Here is an 8737-nt window from a genome sequence, read left to right as displayed (position 1 = left end):
ACGGTGAAATTACACTCTCCAGGTTGTTACGGCACACAAGGTTGGTAAAACACAAATGTTTGCGATATACACCATAATCCAAGACGGTTCACAGAGAGGAAACGTGTGCAAGCATGCACACAGTTGCCGTTTGCAAAGCGTGTGCGGTGTCAGACAATATCACAACCGGTGCGGGCAAACTAAACGTTTGTGTTAGTTGCCTTATCGTACACGATTCTCAACCATGAACTATTTCTAATGAAGTATGCGTCGTAAACGTTGCACCACAGAATAGCGTGTGCGATAGTTGTCGTGTACGACGATGTTACGATGGTCCAACGTTTCGTAATCCTGTCCGACACTCATACGACGATTAGCTAATCTTCTTAATAGTGAACCATTTGTGATGGGCCGTGCACCATACACGTTCTGTAATAGTGAACCATTTATGATGGGCCGCGCATCGTAAACGTAGCACCACAGAATACCGAATGCGATGGCAATGCGAGCAGAAAATGAGTAGGAGTACTATAGGGTCCCTATCCCCGACGGTTTCTGGGTCGTGTGGGAACGACCCCCTATCGCCCACACTCACTTGGCGATGGTTCCAAATGCCGTTGTGGAAAGGGGTTAAAAACCGTTTGTATAGCACCGACGCGTACCAGTGACATATATTCAAGAATTACATACGAACCAAATAAAGAATGATGAACCATAGTTGTACACTTGTACTATTAAAGACGGTAAAGAAAGAGGTGAAATACATTCTGGTTGCTGAACAAGGTGAAGCGGAATGCCCATATTATGCCCTCCTCCATGCAGAAGGCACACACGACTCTAGTCCAACCGCTTGTGATGGCCGACCGCCCATCCTTCACGGTCTTCATGAAAACATCTAGATAATCACCGTGTTCTGGTAGAAATACTTTAACCTCTGCATGCCCACCAATCATGTAGTTTCAGAGGTAATCTTGAGTAAACTGCTTTGGCAACCACTACAAAGGAAAAAGATTCAGACATTGTCATCTAACACAACTCATTATGGGCAGTAAAAACAAGACTGCAAAGTTCTTACTTACCATCCTGCAGTTCACTGTTGTCTTGGATAAAGTGTAAACAAATAGTTTAACTGCCATCTTTGGACCCATTTTACTAACAATCTTTATCAGCTTCCCCACTTGATGCGGGTTCATCGATATCTCATTGCCCCATACGCAGAAAGGGTCAAAGCGCGGATCTGATCAGGGTAGCGCGTGCCCATAACCTTCCCTCGTTGGAGGCACCGGCGAGAGACACGACAATAACATTGCATTAGGGCCTTCCCATAAAGGAAAATGTGGTTGCACTGGAGAAAGCCCGGTTCGGTGGCACCTGACGAACTTAATGACGGAATTTATCCCCAAAAATATAACTGTAATGACTGATACTCCGATATCATCTATCAACCTATAACCCAAGTCATAGCATACCCAACAAATAATCCAAGCATCATAACATCATACCAGGATACTTCGAGGATTTTGTAACACTACTATCAGGATGAATCCAAGAACGATAATACTAATACTCCAATATCAAGAACTAACTATCCAGCTATGATCCACATGCAAGCATCATCTCCATCATCATACTCCAAAACATAATATCAACTAGCATCATGATGAAACTACCACCAGCCACTAATAATCCAAAGGCAACATGATATCCAAAATAATACTCCAAAATAATACCAGATACCATCATGAAAATAATCATAATAGCCACTAAGAATCCAAAGGTACATGTCATCCACATAATCATCAAAGCATAAGTCCTAGAACTCCAAGCAATATCATGGCAACATCTAGATCAAAAACCATACTCTGAGAAATGCCATGAACAAATCATACATAGCTAATGCAGTATTTTAAACAATTTCAAATAAATAAACCATGTCACTGCATTGTAATCATGCCAATGGAGGGTGTGGCTTGCCTGGGGATGAAGAAATCACCGGGAAGTTGTGCGGAAAGATCGCATAAAGATTCGCCGGAAACACTTTTCTCTTGAAGGGGGCTGATTTATTGCAAGGGCAAAATGGCCATTTTCAGAATGTTGAACATAATGAAAATGATACCAAAAGTTTGGGCTCGAAGAGACGAATATGTGGGCTTTGGATTCACCTCAAACGGAGTTGCGAGCAAAAAGTTATAGCCGTTTGAAGTACAGGGACCAATCTGTAAATTTTCTATTCGCAGGCAGGCCCCTGGTGGCTAAAACCGAAAGCGCACTCGGCGGATTACATTTTTCGAAGAAGGAAAACGTACTTTAGGCCGCAGTAGGTGGAAATGCTCTTTTCGAACAGGGAAACGTATTCTTGCTAGAAGCTGCATCAGTTTACACTTTCGTTTAATGAAAACGGAGACAGACGAATACGTTTCCACTTAAAATGAGCGGGCCCGGGCTGGATCAACGATGTGAGACTTACAGGCGGGGTCCACGGGGAGGAGGGGGTCCAGGCGCTCGTCTTCTTCCTCTGCTTGGTCTCCCCCCGAGCGAGACAGAGGAGAGGCGAGGCAGGGCGATGCCGGTGGTGGCCCGGCCAGCTCCGACCACCATTGGCCGAGGCGAGGGCACCGACGGATGCGGGAGGGCACACCGCACCCATCCATAGGGCTAGCAGGCGCCGTGGAGAAGCGGGATGGCGGCTAAGAGTTGCAGCGGCCGAGGGCAGAGGCGGCGACCAACCTTGGGAGCCACGGCCACATGCACTCCGGCGACGAACGAATGGGTTGGGGAGGCTCTACGAGGCACGAAGAAGCCAATGGTGGTGGCTAGAGATGGAGGAGGGCTCGGCGTTGGGCTAATTTAGGCCGAAACCGAGGCGGGCATGGCGGCCATGGAGGAGTAACTGGAGCTCCTCGAGCTCGGTGGAATGGTCGGGCGGGGCTCTGGGAGTGAGGGAGGGCTGCTGGTGTGCTCGGACGAGGCCGGTGATGGCTACTTATAGCCAGGCGAGGGAGGCCGAGCCGGGTGTCGCGCGGGGATCCAGCCAAGGCTCTGACGAGGCCAGCGAGCACGGGAGGGCACGGGAACACGACGAGCTATTGATTCAGAGCTCACGGAGGGGTAGGCGACGCCAGATAGCAGAGGAAGAGGTCGAACCGAGCTCGGAGCCAAGCGGAGCACAACGCACCCGTGGGCGAGCGTCGGTGAGCGTCGGCGGGGGATTTTACGGAGAGGGAGAGAGGTCCAGGAGGATGGCGACGATGCGGTAAAACTGCTGGACACGCTCACGCGCGTGAAGCCGACGAGGGGAGGAGGTGCGGAAGCACAAACGGCCACTGGATGCGGCCACTGCACACAGAGCGTGTGCACAGTGATGCCATTAACGCGGTCACCGCGTGCACTGACATGTAGCGGGGAATATGGACTGGAAATTGTTGTCTACGGCCAAGTTCATCCAGGGGGGTTCCAACTGCGGCGGTAGATCGATAAAAACTGCTCTAGTTAGATGGTAATCACCATTTAAAGTTTACTGCAGTAAACTTGGGTGAGCACTGGTGACCAACAGGAAGGTGATTGAGAGCAAACGAGTTGTCTACGAGGTTTAGGTAAAGAAGGACTTTCACCCTGATAACTTGGAGAGGATTAGGACCAGTAATGAATACAGTTGCTTCATAACTGTATTTTTGGTCCAGAAATAAGATTTGGATGATGCACTCACATAAAGCATCAAATTGAGCTCAAATTTGGCAAGGCTTAGCCATTTGGTCATAGTAAGAAGCTGTAACAATTTCATACCAATTGGATTCACCAAAATGGTACTTCCTTCACAGCTATCTTCACTGACCAGAATCTTGTAAGAATTTTGGATAAATATTGGTTAGGTGAAATGGTGCCAAATTTGATGGAGAGAAGTTATATAGGTAGGAGAGTGATCTGATAATTTATCAGGATTTTTGAAGCAATATAAAATGCACTTGCTTCACAACCTGAGAAGCAAATATTTGATCCTGTGCTCACATAGACGATTGGATGGTGCTGAAATTATAGGAGGCTAATTATATGAGCACATGAAGAGGCATGCCAAATTTCAACTCATTTGGATGCTCCTAGCTAGTACTTCCTTCACAGTGGCTTCTGTTTGACAGAAACTTTGAAAAATCACTAAGGAAGATTGTCTAGGAAAATAAAGTTGAATTTTGGCATGTGGCAATGATTTGGACATAAACGAATGCCCAACAAGTTTGGGAGCAAACAAGATTGGATAGGTGACACTTCCTTCACAAAGTGCCCCTTTGGACAAAAATGAAGAATAATTATTGGGGAATTATTCTTGGGCTAGGACAGGAAGGTTTGGGCATATTTGATCAACATATGACCCAAAGAAATTATGAGAATTATTTGGGAATTTTTGGATGGACATAAATATGGGTTGCTTCACAACCTAGGGCAGATAGGGTTATTCCTTTAATAGGAAAAGGAATATTTCTGAGAAAAAGAAATTAGGGTTTGGTCAAGCAGTAAAGTGACATGATCTTGGCAAGTTTTTGAGAATGATGAGCCACTTGGGAGGGGAATGAGGATGATTTCCCAGGTGGCAAGGCGATAGAACCACTCCAAAAAAACATAGCAAAAACTAAATAAATCAAAAAGAAAAAGAAAAGGGCCAAAAACCAAGCTGTTACAATACTCCTAAGAGTACTCACGTAAATTCCCTCATGGGAGTTGTTCAGGAAGAAGTGCCTGTAGTGAAGGATTACCCGGATGTATTTCCAGAGGAATTACCAGGCATGCCGCCAGATCGTGATATTGAGTTTTTGATAGAGCTGTTGGCAGGCACCAGACTAATATCGAAGAGACCATACCGGATGCCTGTGAATGATCTGGAGGAGATTAAGAAGCAGATCAAGGAGTTATTGGGGAAAGGTTACATTCGACGAAGTTCATCACCATGGGGAGCCCCAGTGCTCTTGGTTGAGAAGAAGGATAAATCTCTGAGAATGGTTGTTGATTATTGCGCATTGAATGAAGTGACGATCAAGAACAAGTACCCACTGTCGATGATCAATGATTTGTTTGATCAGTTACAAGGATCTAAAGTATTTTCCAAGATCAATCCGCGATCAGGATACCACCAGCTGAAGATTTGAGAACAGGATATACCTAAGACAGCTTTCACCACACGGTACGGGTTATATGAGTATACAGTTATGTCATTTGGACTGACTAATTCCCCTGCCTATTTCATGAGCATGATGAACAAAGTATTTATGGAGTTCTTGGATAAGTTTGTCGTGGTGTTCATTGATGATATCTTGGTATACTCGAAGAATGAAGAGGAGCATAAGGAGCATTTGCGTTTAGTTCTCGAGAAGTTCAGGGAACATCAGTTATACGCCAAGTTCAGCAAATGTGAGTTTTGGTTGAAGGAAGTTGGATTCCTTGGACATGTTATATCAGGAGAAGATATAGCTGTAGACCCTACTAAGGTTCAGTCAGTCACTGAGTGGTTGGCACCCACCTCAGTTGGAGAGATCTGCAGTTTTCTCGGACTCGTAGGATATTATCGGAGATTTATTGAGAATTTCTCCAAGATTGCGAAGCCTATGATGACATTGTTGAAGAAGGACACCAAGTTCCATTGGATTGAAGAATGTGAAGCAAGTTTCCAGGAGTTGAAGAAATGTTTGACTACAGCCCCAGTGCTGATTCTGCCAGATATACGTAAGGATTTCCAAGTGTATTGCGACGCGTCTTGCTTAGGACTTGGACGTGTACTTATGCAAGACGGAAGAGTTGTTTCGTATGCCTCACGATAGCTTTGACCACATGAATTAAATTATGCCACGCATGATTTGGAGTTAGCAGCCGTAGTGCATGCACTCAAAACCTGGAGACATTTTCTTATTGGAAATCATTGTGATATGTACACGGATCATAAGAGTTTGAAGTACATTTTCACACAGAAGGAGTTGAATCTCAGGCAAAGGAGATGGTTGGAGCTCATAAAGGATTTCGATATGAAGTTGCACTATCATCCAGGGAAGGCCAATGTCGTAGTAGACGCTTTGAGCCGGAAGAGTTATGCTAATACCTTAGTAACAGGAGGTTTGCCAAAGTAGTTAGCCGACGATCTCAGGGAACTCTGTTTGGAGATTGTTCCTAGAGGTTTTGTTGCAGCGATGGAAGTTCAATCTACATGGTTGGGAAAGATTCATGAAGCTTAGAAGGATGACAAGGAAATTGCTGAAATAAAGAAGAGAATGAGCAAAGGAAAGACCAAAGATTTTCATGAGGATGAGCACGACACCTTGTGGTTTGAGGACCGTGTTTATGTGCCCAATAATGTAGAGATTAGGAAGTTGATACTTCAGGAGGCTCACGACCCGCCATACTCGATACACCCTGGTAACACCAAGATGTATTTGGATTCGAAGGAGCGTTTCTAGTGGACAGGTATGAAGAAGGACATTGCCGAGTATGTAGCCGTATGTGATGTCTGTCAGAGAGTGAAGGCAGAACATTAGAAGCCAGTAGGATTATTGCAGCCTATGCCGATACCCGAATGGAAGTGGGATAAGCTTGACATGGATTTTATCACTGGATTACCCATGACCCAATCGGGATATGATTCTATCTGGGTAGTAGTGGATCGCTTGACCAAAGTGGCTCACTTTATCCCAGTGAAAACCACCTATACCAGTGCGAAGTTGGCCAAGATATACATGACCAGGATCATATGTCTGCATGGAGTTTCGAGGACTATTGTATCAGATAGAGGAACACAGTTTACTTCAAACTTTTGGCACTAGCTGCACCAGACTTTGGGTACCAGGCTAGAGTTTAGTACATCTTTTTATCCACAGAAAGATGGACAGACTGAGAGAGTCAATCAGATTTTGGAGGACATGTTGAGAGCTTGTGCGCTAGATTATGGATCTAGCTGGGATGATAATTTGCCCTATGTGAAGTTCTCATACAACAACAGCTACCAAGCCAGTTTGAAGATGACACCTTTCGAAGCCTTGTATGGAAGGAGGTGCAGAACACCGTTGATGTGGGATGAAGTTGGAGATCGCCAGTTGTTTGGACCGAATTTGATTAAAGAGTCAGAAGAGAAGGTTAAGCTGATTCGAGATAGACTGAAGGTAGCTCAGTCCAGGCAGAAGAGTTATGCAGATTCAAAACATAAGGAGGTAGTCTATGAAATTGGAGATAGAGCATATCTCCGTGTGTCACCACTATGATGAGTTAAACGTTTTGGAGTTAAGGGAAAGTTAGCCCCGAGATTTGGAGGACCGTATAGTATTTTGGAATGCATGGGAGAGGTTGCCTACAAGTTGGAGTTACCCGAAGGACTGTCAGGAGTTCATGATGTGTTTCACGTTTCCCAGTTGAAGAAGTGCCATGCAGAGATGGCCGATATACCCCTGAGAGATACAGTACCCCTGGAAGCAATTCAGTTGGATAGTGATTTGACATACCTGTAAAGATTCTTGAGGTTGCCAGCCGAGTTACTTGCAACAAGGTTATCAAGTGTTGCAAAGTTCAGTGGAGCCACCATACCGAGGATGAAGCCATCTGGGAACGAGAGGACGATCTACGCAAAGACCACCCACACCTATTTTCTAGCCAACCCGAATCTCGAGGACGAGATTCATCTTAAGGGGGTAGGTTTGTAACATCCCAAATTTTCAATTTGGAATGTTATAGATAGGTCATTCATGCATATCATATTTTATTGCCGTTCATTTCGCGATCCTCAAAATTCTAAGCAACTCAAGAACCCACGGAGAGAGTTGGGGATTTCACGTTTCTCATATTTGAAAATTTATCCAATATCGAAACAAGAATCACTTTGGTTTTAATTGTTTTTCTCTCCGAAAATATTTCATATTAAAATATATGAGAGAAGATAATATGACTTCTCCAAAATAAAAGGAATATTGGAGGAAAAATATTAAAATCAAATAAACAATTTTATTTGGATCTTATTGCTATTTTATTTGAATTAGAAAAATATGCATTTTTCAAAAATTGCATTTTAGGCCAAGAAAATATTCAGTTTGCTCTAAATATTCTATTTAGACGGTGAAAATTTGTTTTGATATTTTGATATTTTTATTTTATTTTCTAGGATTTTATTTCGGCGAAATCGTTTTTTTTAAAAAAATTGCTTCGGACGACCGACTGGGCTGAAAGCCCAGCCGGCCCACGTGCTGCGTCGCCCCGACCCTGAGCGGGAGTCCGCCGCCCGTACGCCACCGCGCCGTGGCCGACTCCGCCTCGCCCCGCCGCCTTGCCCCCCCACGCCACCACCCCCCTCTTTAATACCACCGCCGCCCCCCCTTGCCCCACATCGCCGCGCCGCCCCGCAGCCAAAGCAGCCGCGCCGTTGTCGCCTTCTGCCGCCGCCGTGCCACTCCGCCGCCGCTGCGCCGCTTCACCACCGCCCCGCCCCGCTGGAGACGCCGCTTGCCGGATCCGCCGCCGCCGGTCTTTTCCGGCTAAACGGTAGAACCGTTAGTTTTTTTATAAACCCCTAGATTCATTTTTTAGAATCGGTTCGATTTTTCCCAGTTTAGTTGTTTAGCGGACGTTTGTCCGTACATTCATTTTAACGAACGCTGTTCGTCAGTTAGCCGCAGACAGCGAAAGTTTGTTCGTTAGCCTGTTCGTTTCATTTTATTTTCCAGGGTTTTTACGCGATTATTTTCGATCGCGATTTCTGCCCTGATCTTCGTTTTAGTTTATCTTTTCGCTTGTTTATCCA

General features: G+C 45.2%; 1 long non-coding RNA gene across 1 annotated transcript; it reads right to left on the bottom strand.

Annotated features, from left to right (window-relative positions):
• Window positions 1-619: 619 nt before the first annotated feature.
• Window positions 620-3181, bottom strand: LOC147979884 (uncharacterized). The gene is made up of 2 exons (XR_015619036.1): window positions 1059-3181; window positions 620-974 (listed from the first exon to the last, which is right to left on the bottom strand). It is a non-coding gene; the product is annotated as an uncharacterized LOC147979884 (long non-coding RNA).
• Between the last annotated feature and the right edge of the window lie 5556 nt (window positions 3182-8737).

This window comes from Triticum urartu, chromosome 3A (assembly GCF_056163025.1).
Source record: "Triticum urartu cultivar PI428250 chromosome 3A, HENAU_Tu73, whole genome shotgun sequence".
Classification (NCBI taxonomy): domain Eukaryota; kingdom Viridiplantae; phylum Streptophyta; class Magnoliopsida; order Poales; family Poaceae; genus Triticum; species Triticum urartu.
The sequence above is the reverse complement of the archived record's forward strand: the minus strand, read 5'-3'. Positions and strand labels throughout refer to the sequence as shown.